This window comes from Puma concolor, chromosome E4, assembly GCF_028749965.1.
Source record: "Puma concolor isolate L17-30 chromosome E4, mPumCon1.1.hap2, whole genome shotgun sequence".
NCBI classification, from domain to species: Eukaryota; Metazoa; Chordata; class Mammalia; order Carnivora; family Felidae; genus Puma; species Puma concolor.
The window spans coordinates 1,005,513-1,017,614 of NC_141683.1; the positions used below are offsets into that span (position 1 = coordinate 1,005,513).

Genomic DNA, 12,102 nt, shown 5'->3' on the forward strand with positions numbered 1-12,102 from the left:
TAGACGAGCGCTGGCCGCGGATGGCTGGGCTACTTCTGTCATTCACATCACATCCCCTGCAAATTTGGGGCGTCCAGGCTGGGCCTCACCGCCCTCCTGGGCGTTTGGGAGCCAGGAAGTAGGGAGGACTCCGGTCCCAAGGGAGGATGGGAACACAGCCCGAGCAGAGGTAGCGGACGAGAGCCGGGCGGCACTCACTGCCGAAAGACGCACACCATGAACAAACGCCCTGTGCTCACCAGCCACGGCGCATCACCACGCCCGATTTCCCTAAAGCACGTTACAGTCCACAAGGCGGCTTCATGCGTCCGCTCTTGGCCATCACCGCGACACCCCTGGCCTCTCTCCCGACTGTACAGACGTTACAGGTAGAGGCGCAGGGGGAGTGCCTCGTGCCAGAGTTCAGAGCCAAGGTCTCAGGCCCGAGCCCAGAGCCCTGCCCGCGGCCTTTGGGCCGTCCCTGTGACAAGAAACGGCGGAAGGGAAGGCCGGACCCACTTAAGCAGATCTAAACATCGGCTCGACGGGAACGGAGGTATTTTGAAGGCAGGGTGTGACGGACTGCCAAACCCACGGCCGAGCTGGGCTCGAGGGAGGAGACCTCACCGTCCCAGAGAGTTTCAGGGGCAGACAGGGGTCTGCGGGGTCAGACGGTGTCGTCCAGGACAGAAGCACTGGGGCGAGCGGAGGGCCTGTGCCAGCAGGCACCCAAAGCCACGCTCCCACCCCACCCCCGCAGGCTGACGGAGGGAAGCTCTCCTGGGGCCTGTCGACCCACCGCTCGTTTACGTGATACAACTATGGGGCCCACTTTGTGCCAAGCACAAGCTGGCGCTGGAGACTCAAGGGAGGACTCACGAAATAGTTCATTCATTCATTCGTGACGGTTTCCACCACGTCTCATTTCTTGAGTACCCGCTACACCAGTGACACCGCGCCAGGGCCGCAGGGTGTCCGGAGAGTGCCCTGCACGCCAGGCCTTCCCACGTGGCTTACGCACAAGCTCCAGCAGCGGACACCGGGCGGGTCCGTGCACCCGCTGCGGGAAGTCCCCCGCTCGGTCACTGAGCCTCCGCGGTCCACGGCGTACCCAAGAGCAGCCCGCACTCACGGGCCCACACACACGTCCACGGCCGCAGGGAGGGCACGGAGCACGCAGGGCACAGGGACAGCCCTCAGGAAGGGTCCTACCTTCGAAACCGCGACCCGGTGCCTGAGACGCCGGCCAAGCCCACGGGCCAGGCCTCCAGGGGGCTGAAGGGAGCGGGCACTGAACTCAGACTGCGTTAGAAGACAAACCAGCCTACAGGGGCCGGCGGGGACAGCACACAGCGCTCTCGACTCAGAAATGACCCTCACTTCTCCCTCCAAGGGGTCTGAGGGCATCTGGGGAACATCAGGCCTTGGCTGGGAAGGGTTTGCGGTCAGCAGCACATTTCACCCTCTAATGTATTTCTTTTGGCAGAAATCACTGAAATCAGAATCCAAGTCTATTTGCATCACGTCCAGAGGAAGAGGTGGAGGGAGGGGTCTCCTCCTTCGAGCCTCTTCCTTTCGTTCTCAAACTCAGAACCTTCACAGAAGAGGCGACTCCCCCCCACCCCTTGTGTTCACCCAGCCCCGGAGCAGCGGGACCCTCACGACTTTGCAGATTTCCTCGCATTCTCTATTACCCGTCCACAAAAACTAAACCATTGATATGTTTACCAGCCGGAAAATACATCAGAATGGCTGGACTAGATATGTTTCCTACTTGTCAAATGTTGAATTGTCATCTTTTTTTGCTGCCTGAACTCCATCCAGCGAAGCTTGAGATTAATACGGTTCTTCCGGCGACAGCAGCCCGCGAGGTACCGGCTGGACGGCACGTGGGGGTACTCGCCTCCCTGCTGAGGGGCCACAGGGACTGATAGGCCACGGGGGACGGGGGGCCCCTCAGCTGGGCGACTCTGCAACTCAGAGCTGTTCAACGACACAGTAGTGACCCTTCATACACAGAATTCTTAGGGACTAAATCCCAACAGATGAGCCATTTTTAAGCCATTTATTCCTAAATGCCCAACACTATCAGAGTGGTTAAATACATTTGGGAATAGCCAGCGATAGACCACTAGGTAGCCAGCGAAAACCACTTCTGCAGAGAACGTTTGAAGAGGAAAAGCTCATGGTACAACATCAAGTGAAAAACTCAGACCACAAAGCTGCATATACGGTATTTCCAATTATTTTTAAATGTTTTACTTTTTTAATGTGAAAAACACTGCAAATGCAGGACCACACTATATAAAGCATCAGAGTACACAACCACGGCATGAGGCTCACAAGCTCGGGGAGAGCCTGAGGACCAGGGACACAGTGTCCGTGCTGTGTGACCTCCGACCTCTGACCACAACAGGTGCTTAATAAGTGCTTCTTGAAATTACTTAACAGAACTTTTACTTCTCTCTGACATTTATTGAATACCGACTGTGTGCCAGGTCCCAGACTAGGCTTCTACACCAATTACCTCACATCCTCACCCTACAGACAACTCCACAATGTCTCCATTTACTGATTAAAAAAAAAAAAAACACAAAAAAAACAAAAAACAGAGAGTAAGAGAGACTTTTCCAAGGTCACACAACTAACCCAGATTTTAGCTACATACCAGATTATTCTTTCTTTCTTTTTTTAATAATTTTTTTAATGTTTTTATTTATTTTTGAGACAGAGCATGAGCAGGGGAGGGGCCGAGAGAGAGGGAGACACAGCATCCGAAGCAGGCTCCAGGCTCTGAGCTGTCAGCACGGAGCCCGACGCAGGGCTCAAACTCACAAACCGTGAGATCATGACCTGAGCCGAAGTCGGACGCTTAACCGACTGAGCCACCCAGGCGCCCCTATTCTTTCTTTTTTAATGTTTATTTATTTATTCTTGACAGAGAGAGAGAGACAGAGACAGAGAGAGACAGAGAGACAGAGCAGAGAAGGGGCAGAGAGAGAGGGAGACACAGAATCTGAAACAGGCTCCAGGCTCCGAGCCGTCAGCACAGAGCCCGACGCAGGGCTCGGACCCACGAACCATGAGGTCATGACCTGAGCCCCCCAGGATTCCAGATGTTTCTATTCTTCGCCCCACCACGTGAGTTAGCTCCAGCCATCCTTGCGCAGGCCAGCCACCGCCATCAGGGGCCACAGAGGGACTCGTGGCCGAGTGGGAATGTGTGCCAAATGCCCGCAAGCCACCCCCAGCCACCAGCCAGCCCTTCCCAGACCTGCGACCCCTCATTACGACATCCGCCTGTGCTACAGCGGTACCCACGGCAGTATCATCAACCCGCTTTTGTGGAGGAGGAAACTGAGGCTCGGAGAAGTCAGCTCACCGGGCGAGCAGGCTTCAAGAAGCCAGGATTCCTCCAGACTCCGAGTCCTGCCGGGCCCCAGCACCCTGCCTGCCCCATGGTCGGGCCCTGCTGGCCTCCAGTCTCTGCCGTGAGGACCCTCGGGACTGCCTGACCGCCTGCCCCAAGGCTGGGTGGAGCGTGGGGGCCTGTGTTCCCCGGCTTCCGAGCCGCCTCGTCGCCTGCCAGAATCGTCACGATTACAGCGCATCTTCCCAGAGACGCTGAATTTCTAAATGTCCTTGATCATTTGGGACACTTGAAAATGACAGAAAAACAGAGTCCCCGGGCACAAATACCAGCTTAACCAGGACAAGGGTGTGCGGGCACCTCCCCAAGCAAGCTGATGGCCCCAAAGTGTGTGTGTGTGTGTGTGTGTGTGTGTGTGTGCGCGCGCGCGCGCGTATAGGTGTGCGCGTGCGGCCGTGCGTGCGCGGAGTGTGCAAGCGCGTGTGTACCCTCATACATATGTGGTCCGCTGATGGCTTGTGTCGCCGGCTGGAGCCCCCATGTCGTGATTCACTTTGGGCCTGACGGCCGCCGGCCGAGCACGCGGGTCACGGGGCCACCCCAGCACGTCTGCCCTCGTCCCTTTTCCCACCTCTGTACCTGACCGGACGGTGAGCAGCGGTCAGCAGCAACGTCGCCCGCGCCGTCTTCTCGACAGAACAAGGCCGCGGACAGAGAAGGTCCTCACGAGCCTCCGAAAGTTCGAAAGACCAGAATTCAAGTCCCGGCTCTGCCGCCCCCCGGCCGTGGGACACTGGACCTGTCGCGTAAGCTCTCTGGCCTCCTTCTCTGCAGGCCGGGTCTCACAGCACCTGCACCCGCACGCATGGGGCGAAGCGAGAGGAGCCACGGGGACAGACTCCTTCTTCGCCAACGGAAGCCGGACGCGCCCCTGGCACCGGCAGCTCAGAAAGGGCCGAACATGCGTGCCCTCCGGTCACACTGGGCACACGTGCTGAGCATCTGGCCGCGGCCGGGCCCCGTGCGGGGTACTCAGCCCGCCGCCCCCCGCCGGCTGAGCCTGGATCCCACCCGGCCGAGGAAGGGGCAGGTGAGCGGGACCTGGAGACGCTGGGCTGGGACTGTCAGAAACGGGCAGAAGCCGGGGCGGGGGGGAGGGACAAATACCTGCAGGCGGCCCCTCTAGCGATCGGGGCGTGACCCTGAGCCCACGCCCTGAACGTGGGGCGTGACCAGGGGACGTGACCGTGAGCCGACGTCCTGAACGTGGGGCGTGACCAGGGGACGTGGCCCTGAGCCGACGTCCTGAACGTGGGGCGTGACCAGGGGCGTGACCCTGAGCCGATGTCCTGAACGTGGGGCGATGAGTGCCCGCGGCACCTTCTCCCCAGAGATGCGACTCGCGGAGGACACAGGCCCCGGGCCGGCCCTGCGCCGGGAGTCCTGGGGTGGCTGAGGCGTGTCTGACCAGACCCCGGGCCGGATGGGGGGCTCAGCCCCTGCGGCCTCCCTCGCTTCCCTGTTCCGGGTCCCCCACCGCGGCTCGGGTGCGTGAGACATATTCCCCGGGAGCACAGAGCGGAGGCCACACGGGTCACCCTCCTCTCGGACCCAGATGCCGCAGGGACGCTGTGGGCCAGCTGACGGGGGCCGGGCGGGAAGACGGCTCTTCGTCAGTCCTCAATCTTGGGGTGTTGCTCGGTTCACGACCCAGATGCCATGCGGGGTGATCCTTACACCGAGCAGGTCCCCAGCCTGCCTGGGCCCCAGAACCGCCCGTGTCGCCAGGTCAGCCGCACCTCCGCTGGGAAGGCCAGTTTGCCCACCGATGTGCGCTGGCTCGACCTTCAAGGTGGATGCCCCAGCCAGGGGGGGGGGGGGGGGGGGGGGGGGGGGGCGCAGGCGGAGTTTCTGATCTGTCCACCTCCGCGGGTGGAGGGTGTGGTCGGGCACGCGGCAGGCCAACAGGTGTCAGCCGAACATGGCGTATTCAAAGGAAGGGGGCACGTGGCGAGATGCGTCAGGCAGCAGACACTTGCACCCTGACTTTCCGGACACAGGAAGCAGGGCGCAGGGGAGGGCGGCGGCCGACGCTGACTGTGCGCTGCACGGCCAGGTGCTGGGGCGACTCCGAGCGACCCCCTGGGGCCCGGGTCGCTTGCCCAGCAGCCCTGAGCGAGGAGGAGGAGGAGGCTGGATTCCAGCGTGGGAAGCAGGAACCAAAGGTCTGTGCTGGCTTCCCCCGGGGGAGCGCTGGGACTGGAGGACGGCAGGGATGAGAAGGCGCCTTCCAGGCCTTCCCACAGGGGTTAGCCCCGTGTCACCTGCCCCGACGGGGCCCCAGCCACGTCACCGCTCGGCCTCGGTCACCTTCTGTCACAACAGACCCCAGCAGCCTCAGGTCAGGCGGGGGGTCTGCACCAGCCCAGCGAGTGCAGCCGGCCCCGCCTGGTGTGGGGCGGGCAGGCGGGGACGTGGCCAGTGAGGGAAGCCAGCCATCCGCGAATAAAACCCACCGAGTCAAGTTGGCCTGGAGCGTTTCTCCGTGGCCTCTGCCTTGTCATTCCCAGAAGGGGATGGAACCTGGCGTGTAAGGGACACCACGCGGTTGACAACAAGGACACTCAGGGCTGAGCGGAGGGGGCCGTGTGATGCTCAGCGAAGCCGGTGTGACGGCCAGGACACCAATTAGGAGGAAATGACCCACCCCGGGCCCTGGCTCTCCCGCTGCCTGACGCCCCAAGGAAGGGAAAAAGGTCACTTGGGAGACTATGGCACCAAAATACCAAGTCAGACGGGTCACCCCCAAGGCCACAAACATAATTCCAATTAAGGAGATACTTTCCTTTACAAGGTCTGAGCACAGGGGAACTGGCATATCATGAATTCTGTCCCGCCCGCTTGTCTGTAATTTATTTCCCTGCCCCACTTACAACGTTGGCAAAGACTCCGTGCAATTCAATCAAATTTTATATTACGTGCTTGCCACGTGGCCGGTGGAAACGCGCACGACGGGGTCTTTCCAACCGCTCCGAGGACGGCCCGACTCTTCCAGACACACAGTCGGCACTTCACCGATGTTTGCTGGGGGGCTGGGTGTGGAGGGGCCCAGACGGCCTCAGACTGGAGCCCTCCAGCAAGGCAGAGTGAAACCCGGGGGTTCTGTCCCCCACCCCCCATCAGGCAGTACGGGGTGGGGGAAAGCTCACCCGCCAGGCACCACAGTCCCTACCCATCTAGGCCCGAGGGGCCCTGGACTCACTCCAGAACAATTAAATCAGAGTGTCTGCTGGTGAGGCCTGGACCCTGACATGTTAAATTTTGAATATTTCGGTGATTCTGATGTGCAGCCAGGGACGAGAGCTGCTGCGCCAGGCGCACAAGAACATTCCGGAAAGCCGGGGCCACCATCACAGCCTGCAGGAGACACTGCCAAGTGGGCAACTGCACACATAAGTAGTGGAGGCCCAGAACCTAAAGGCCTCTCTGTAAGAGTCCCAGCACGTGGTCATTCAGTCGGCTTGACTACCTCCAGGGACAGGGAACTCACTCCCTATCAAGGCCGCCCATCTCTACTTTGGAAGGCTCTGACTGTTTCAGAGACCTGGATTCGGCCTTCTGGAGTGCTGTCCTTGGGTGAAGCCTTGCTCTGACTGTGGCGTCGCAGACGCCCGTGCCAAAAGTCCTCACTCTCGACACCCTCCCCTAGACACATTTGTAACACAGAACGCCGCGCCTGGAGGCATCCTGGGAGATCAGCTAGTCGCCACACTTGGCTCCGTGTGAGGACACAGAGGCCCAAGAGGCCGGCTCAGCCCCCATCGAACACCAGCCTGTGTTGAGCTCAGAACCTGGGTGCTGGGGCCTCCCAGGCCACCCCATCCTGGACACCACCTCCCGCTTTCTCACCCGGCGGCTCTGCCTCCTTCTCCCATAAACACTGTGCTCCTCGTTACCCTTCCTTCCCCGCTGCCCGTGAGGAGGCGAGCGCTCTGGGCCGTGGCAGCCTCCTCCCGCGTTGACAGGTGCTCACCCGCCACCAGGGGCGTCTTGGGAAGGCCTGTCGGGAGGGGCACACGTGCCTGGTTGGTCCCGGCAGCCCCGGGCCCTGAGTTACAGAAAGCCACTTGACCCTTCCGCGCCGGCGTGCGGCAGAGCCCCACTCTGTCTCCTGTCCCTGTCACCGCGAGGGCTTCCCCTGCAGACGGCCACGGCGCCCCCACCAAGGCCGTGGTCCCCATGTTTCTTCCGGCCAGCAGGAGCCCCTATCTTCTTACGTGTTCCAGAATGTGTGAAACAAATAACTGTGCATGCTGTGTGGCCGGCTTTGAAGTCGTTTTATTTGCTCTTATTAAAATCTATTAAAATCTATCTGGCCCCAAACCAATAAAACAGCAGGAAAGCACCTTGCCCTGCAGGAAGCTGTGTGCGTGCTGGGCTCCCAGCTCGAACCGAGCATGCCCAGGCGGGGCCTGTCGCCTCCCGTCCACCCAGGTAGCGGGCCAGACTCGCGGCCCCTCCACAGCCAGCTGCAATGAACCAGTCAGTTCACCTCCGGTGGACGGGCCGCGTCTCCCGGCAGGCACAGGAGCGGGTTTTGGTCTCAAAAATGCCAAGTGAGGCCCACGGACCCGCCTGTGCCCCTCACCTCAGCCTCGCCTCCCTGCCATCTCGTCCCTCCTCTGCCCTGTGATCTTGCCTCTGCCTACACCAGAGGCTCACATCCCCTTCCAGCCCCATCAGGGAACCCCACTGCCAGCCTGGTGCCCGGAGGCGAACCATCTCCGCCCCCACACGGGGCAGAACCATCCCGAGCCTAGCAATGTCTGGGCCGAATGAAAATTTTAAGACGCCCAGGAATCCCATATGGTGAGAAAAACAACCGCCCGCAGGCTCCGCAGACTGCCTGAAGGCCGTTCTGGAGCCTCCCAGCTAAGGAAGAGCCTGTCCGTGCGCCCCCTGAGCACCCAGGCAGCCGGGAGCAGGACGCTGAGGGCACCTCCACGGCCACGTCCCCCCGGGGCACGAAGGCAGCAGGTCCTCGGCCAGATGCTGGGACTCAGCTGGAGGGGCCTTCTAGGCGAGCTGCCCCCCACCCCACTCCAGGCCAGGAAAGTGAGGCCCAGAGAGGGGCTCTGTCCCGCCCAAGGCCACACAGCCGTAGCAGAAAGCACTAACCTGGCCCTAAGTCTCCAGAAGCTGGGCCAGTGTTTGCCCCACCCGCCTGTCGCCCGCCTGTCGGGCAGGACCCTGTGTGACTCACTGCCATCCGTCTGCGGGGACTGACCCCGTCTGGGGAGCAGGTGTTCCTGCCGAGGCTGTTTCAGGGCAAATCAGAGAAATAACTTCTGGAAAATAAGTAAAGTTCTGCACCATAAGGTGGCCGAGGGGACTAAAACAAACTCTAGTCCCCAACATAGAGACCCCTCTTCTGGGTTCTTCGTGCGCACGGGACGCCACACAGACGTGGAGGGATAGCCGTGCAGGGACCGGCTGGGCTGCGTGAGTCCCAGCGTTTGCGTGTGCAGGCCGGTGCGGACGGAGGCGGCACCCACCGACTTTCCCGCGTCCTCCTGCCCCCTCTCTCTGGCACCAACGTGGTCGGAGGAGCCATCAGCCCAGAGCCTCCTGCCCGTGTGTGCAGAGCCGGGGTCCCACCGCCCAGACGGCCTGCCACACCTCAGGGAGCCGGGGGTCTCAGCCCCTCTAGGTACTTATGGCATCCGCTTCCTTCCTGCAGGGACTTGCAGCCCAGACCTCAGGCAGGCGCTCACCCGCCCCAGCGGGTTCGCATCAGAGCTGCTGCGGGGGGACCCCGCGGTCCCCGCAGGGCGCTCTTCTAGGGACTGAGCCCAGATTCAAACTCTACGAGGATGTACGCGTCAGGCCTGAGTCTACCGTTGTCACACAGGCGTCACTCGAGCCTCAACACAACTGTGGTCCCCACTTGACAAATGAGGACACAGGAGGCTCGGGGTGATTGCAGTTTGCTGAGATCACAAGGTAAGGGGAGAGCCTTCTGATTCCGTGCTGCCCGTGGCCGTGGCCCCTTGGCCGCCACTCACCTGAAGCCACGGCTGCCGGCTCATTGTCTCCGCAGGCACGGAGCCCCCGACTCCAGCCAGCGGATGCCTCTGCGTGGGGCCGGCCCCCGGGAAGCCAGGCCACGCCGTCCGTACGGTTCCGTCACTGTCCGTAACACCCACCAGGCAGAGGAAGAGTCCTCTCTTCCTTCCAGACTTCCCGTGAAAAGACCAGAGAGTGCACGTGGAAACACTCTGCTCCCGGGCCCCGGCGTTTACGGTCTGTGCGAGGGGTGAGCGCGCACCCCGGGGCCGGGGGCCGGTGTGTGCCCGTCACCCGCCACCATCAACAGGAACAGTAACAATTAACGTGATACCAAAGTTTCCCTGTGTAGACAGTGAATCGTGTGATCCACTGCCCTTCCCCTCCGGCCCACGCCTCCCAGCCTCCACACCCACCACACAGGCGGCGGGTGGGGGCTGGGATTCGCAAACCTCAGCCAGGGCCCTGCTCAGGCTCCGCACAGGCCTCGTGCCTGGATCACAGCATCATCAGCGGACACAGTTTTCAGCGAGGCAGTGTCACGGCGCCTGCATTAACCTCGGTTACCCGGCCTCCCTTTCGGGTGACCCCATCTGTTACGGACAACCTCACGCCTGCCTGAGCCCTCGGTAACTTGAATTTCTCAGCACCCAGGAGGCTATAACTCTGGAGAGGACCGAGTATCAGAATGCATCTGCTACCGAGTACTTGCGTCCTGGACATCTGCTTAGGGTTCTCCTGCTTACAAAGCATTTTTTGGCCAGGTTTCCTATTTGATTTCGGGGAGGCAGGAAGAGCCACTCCCATCTCAGAGATGGGAAAACTGAGGCTTGGGATATTTGCACAATTCCCCGAGGTCACACAGGCGGGGGCCCCAAATCTCCCAACGTTGTTTTCTGTACAGGCCCGTGAGTGTGACCTGCGTGGGACGCTTGGGAACGTGACCCCCGGGCTTCAGCGGGCGGGCAGCCGGCCGCCAGGCAGGCAGAACAGCGTGTGCGGGCGCTTGGAGGCAGGTCTGCCCGGGAGCAGTCACGTCTGCCGTGCAGACTCATCCTGTACCTTGAGCATCTCTCACTGACAGAAAGAAAAAGCAAAACCAGAAACTCGGAGAAGAATATGTCCACACCAGGAAAACAGGCAAATGCAGAGGCCAGACCCCCTGCCTCCGGTGCTGGGCTGGGAGAGCGAGGAGACGGCAGGCCTCCCACAGCCCCTTCGAGGTGTCGCTCACATGGGGACGGGGACACGGTGCCGTCCGCTCGAGGACCCCCTGCCCCGTGTCTACCGCGCCCTGCGCCGGGCCCAGGATGTTAGTCCCGAGCTGATCGCCAAGATCCCCCTCCAGGGGCCTCATTTTACAGATGGGAAACTGAGGCACCAAGCAGGAAGTGAGCGGTCTATGGCCGACTTGCCAGGGCGGGGCTGAGCCACCACGTGGGCCTGTCCTTCTGTGGGTTCTGGGTGGCCATGGCTATGAGCCACAGCGGGGTCTGGGGTGCTGAGTGGGGCACGTCTTGGAGCGCTTGCTGCCTCCTCCCTGCCACGTGCCCCTCCCCGGCCCTGCCTTGCTCTCCGTACCCACGTGGCCTCCCCCCTGCGCTGTGTCCATTTCCCTGTGTCCCAAGAACAGAGGTGACGATCGTCAGCTTAGGGTTCCTGGTCTGAATAAGCTCCCCAGGCTCCACAGCCCCAGGGCTCCCGTGGGTGGTCACCCCAGACCCTAGGCTTCTGTGCAGGGTCTGTGTCCCATTTGTCTCTCTGTCCCATTACTTCACACAGGGCCTGGCACGTAGGAGTAGTTACTCAAGTACTTGATGAGTGAATGAATGAATGAATGAATGAGTGAGTGAATGAAATATCATGCCAAATTCCCAAGGAGGTAGAATCAAGCTGAACTACCCCATCACAGGTCTGAGCATCCAGGTGGTAAAGTGCACCTAAGGTGGGGCCAGGGTGGGGTGGGAACAGGGTGGGGTGGGGGGTCCTGGGGCAGAGGGGTGGGGTGGAGGTCCAGGGACAGGGGGGTGGGGGGTCCTGGGGCAGAGGGGTGGGGTGGGGGGTCCAGGGACGGGGATTGGAGGGTCCTGGGGCAGCAGGCGGGGTGGGGGAGGTCCTGGGTCAGCGGGTGGGGTGGGCGTCCAGGGACAGGGGTTGGGGGTTCCTGGGTCAGCGGGTGGGGTGGAAGGGTTTCTGGCTCAGCGGGTGGGGTGGGGGTCCAGGGACAGAGGGGTGGTGGGTCCTGGGGCAGAGGGGTGGGGTGGAGGTCCAGGGACAGGGGGTAGAGGGTCCTGGGGCAGCGGGTGGGGTGGGGGTCCAGGGACAGGGGGGTGGGGGGTCCTTGGGCAGAGGGGTGGGGTGGGGGGTCCAGGGACGGGGATTGGAGGGTCCTGGGGCAGCAGGCGGGGTGGGGGAGGTCCTGGGTCAGCGGGTGGGGTGGGGGTCCAGGGACAGGGGGGTGGGGTGTCCTGGGGCAGAGGGGTGGGGTGGGGGTGTCCTGGGGCAGAGGGGTGGGGTGTGGGTCCAGGGACAGGAGGGTGGGGTGGGGGCGGGGGTCCCGAGCCACCTTTACTTTCCTCATCTCACTGACTAAACAGATACCCACTTGTTCCGAACCCATCCTCTCAGCCGCTAAGCATAACCTGTGAGCAGAGACCCCAAGCAGCCCCCACCCGGCTCCTTGCCCT

The 12,102-nt window shown here is 61.7% G+C and overlaps 1 protein-coding gene across 3 annotated transcripts in view; it reads right to left on the reverse strand.

Moving 5' to 3' along the window:
• Window positions 1-12,102, reverse strand: part of KCNN3 (potassium calcium-activated channel subfamily N member 3) — a 120,973-nt gene that overhangs the window by 84,164 nt on the left and 24,707 nt on the right. The window contains exon 1 of one of the 3 annotated variants that reach the window (XM_086694070.1): window positions 4,517-4,785. The exons of 1 other annotated variant lie outside the window; for it this stretch is intronic. The gene's annotated coding sequence lies outside the window, so the exon portion shown is untranslated. Of the gene's footprint in view, window positions 1-3,988; window positions 4,116-4,516; window positions 4,786-12,102 lie in introns of those variants that run through there. One more of the 3 variants, XM_086694069.1, reaches the window with a different exon arrangement.